The following is a 301-nucleotide window of genomic DNA, read 5'->3' as shown; positions in this document are numbered from 1 at the left end:
AATGCAGCTTCTGTGTTTCCTCTGCATTGCAAAGATACATTTTGTTGATACTGATTTAATTTGCTGGTAACAACCCAAACGCAAGAATTTGACTCAAAAGATGGTGCACACTTTTAGAAGAAATGGCTTAAAGGTAAAAATGCCCATAAAACTTGTTGGAAATTATTAATTTCTGTCACTGCTGTGAACTGACCACACAGAATATGAAGAATATCAAAACATTCAAGAGTCAGCTGTCAGCACAATTAGAGATAAGATATCAGCACAATAACACATTCAGCAAAATATTGTCTTATTATCG

At 34.2% G+C, this 301-nt stretch overlaps 2 protein-coding genes across 4 annotated transcripts in view; both read right to left on the bottom strand.

The window, feature by feature from the left end:
• Nucleotides 1–301, bottom strand: part of LOC107664849 (uncharacterized) — a 28,575-nt gene that overhangs the window by 2,914 nt on the left and 25,360 nt on the right. The window lies entirely within an intron of this gene.
• LOC107664813 (atrial natriuretic peptide receptor 2-like) overlaps nucleotides 1–301 on the bottom strand; it is a 10,045-nt gene that overhangs the window by 8,571 nt on the left and 1,173 nt on the right. The window lies entirely within an intron of this gene.

The sequence above is a fragment of the Sinocyclocheilus anshuiensis genome, unplaced genomic scaffold (assembly GCF_001515605.1).
Source record: "Sinocyclocheilus anshuiensis isolate Anshui unplaced genomic scaffold, SAMN03320099.WGS_v1.1 scaffold417, whole genome shotgun sequence".
NCBI classification, from domain to species: domain Eukaryota; kingdom Metazoa; phylum Chordata; class Actinopteri; order Cypriniformes; family Cyprinidae; genus Sinocyclocheilus; species Sinocyclocheilus anshuiensis.
Note: the sequence above shows the minus strand (reverse complement) of the source record. Positions and strands in the feature narration are given on the sequence as shown.